The following is a 1,557-nucleotide window of genomic DNA, read 5'->3' as shown; positions in this document are numbered from 1 at the left end:
GCCCTGGCTCAGGCTGCCCAGGGGGGCTGTGGAGTCTCCTTCTCTGGAGATCTTCAACCCCTGCCTGGACGCTGTCCTGTGCCCCCTGCTCTGGGTGAGCCTGCTTGGGCAGGGGGGTGGCACTGGGTGAGCTCTGGAGGGCCCTGCCAACCCCTGCCAGTCTGGGATTCTGGGATTCTGTGGTGCAAGCAGGGGTAACCGTGGGACGAGGCAGCACCTCCCGGGGATGGGAAATGCAGCCCATGGCCCCTCCGGAGGGGTGGTCCCTGCCAGGGCTCTGGGGCACCGGTGCAGCCGTGGGACACAGCCCACAGCACCAGTGAGCGGCTTCTGCGGAGCCGGGGAAGGGGAAAGGATGCTCCGGGCAGGATCTGCTGCTCGAGGAGGCAGCGTTGGCCGGGGACATCCCCGTCCTCGCCCAGCGGGGCCACGGCTCCCGCACAGACCCCGGGGACGTTTCCTGGCTGAGGCTGCGCAGCTGCAGCTGCAGGAGGAGCCCCCCGGGCCCTGCTCTCCTGTGGCTGGTTTCCAAGGGCCCGTGCCATCGCTGTGTCTACTCGCCAGCTTCAGTGGCCGATTTTAAGCAAACCCTAATGGGAACCCAGGTCCTAAAGCTCCTGAGCTCCTCCACGTTCAGGGCCCGGAGGAGCCCAGCAAGAGAGGCCTTGGGAGCGGTGGGCGACACGGAGCCAAAGAAAAGCAAAATTTCCTTTTGAACATACGGCCGTGGCAGCGTGCCCTGTGGCCCGCGAGCCTGAGCCCGCTCCAGCTCCAGGGCGGATGCCATCTGTGTTTTTTGGGAAGGGGTCAGCCCCGCAGAGGGGCGGCTGCCGGAGCCCTGGGCACGCTACCTGCCCCGACCCATGCAGCCTGGACCTGCCACGCAGGAGACTGCAAATCTGTTCTCCTTGGGGCTTTCACCAAAGCCTGGGTGACACCTCGGCCCGCACGCCCTGCTGGCACCCGGGGAGACGGGCGCTGAAATTCCCGACGGGTCCAGGGCACGGCTAAACCTGCTCCGCCAGGCCGGGCTCAGCTCTGCAGACTTCGACTTGCTTGCAGCCGGGCGGCTGCGGCTCCCGGGCGAGCGAACGCGAGGCCCCCGCACGGGGAGATGAAAGCTGGGTGCTGCCGGGGCGGCGGAGGGGAGGAGGCAGAAGCCCAGAAAGGCTGAGCGCCAGCTGCGGTGGCTCTGCAAACCTGTCTGGGCAACATCCTGCGCTGCCGCGCGCCGCCGAGGATGGGCTCAGCTGCAGCAGCACCTCCGGGCCCCGGCGGCTCTTCTTCCCTAGAGGTGCTTTTCCTCCTCCTCCTCCTCCTCCTCCCTTGGCTGAGCCGGTTGCACAATGGAAGCGGTCAGATCTTTTCCCCCCAAAAAGAAAGGGAGGGCAGAGGAAGCCCTGCACCCTGTGGGTGACAGCCGGATGGGTGCCGCACGCCCCCGGACACGGCGCTCACAGCATCCGAGGTCGGGGTGAAAGGGAAAGTAGAGAAGTGACGCGAGCTGAGCCGGCACCGCTCAGCGCCAGCTCGCAGCCCCACCACAACCCAGCACTC

The sequence above is a fragment of the Egretta garzetta genome, unplaced genomic scaffold, assembly GCF_000687185.1.
Source record: "Egretta garzetta isolate BGI_Z169 unplaced genomic scaffold, ASM68718v1 scaffold418, whole genome shotgun sequence".
NCBI lineage: Eukaryota > Metazoa > Chordata > Aves > Pelecaniformes > Ardeidae > Egretta > Egretta garzetta.
This window is presented reverse-complemented; position numbering follows the sequence as displayed.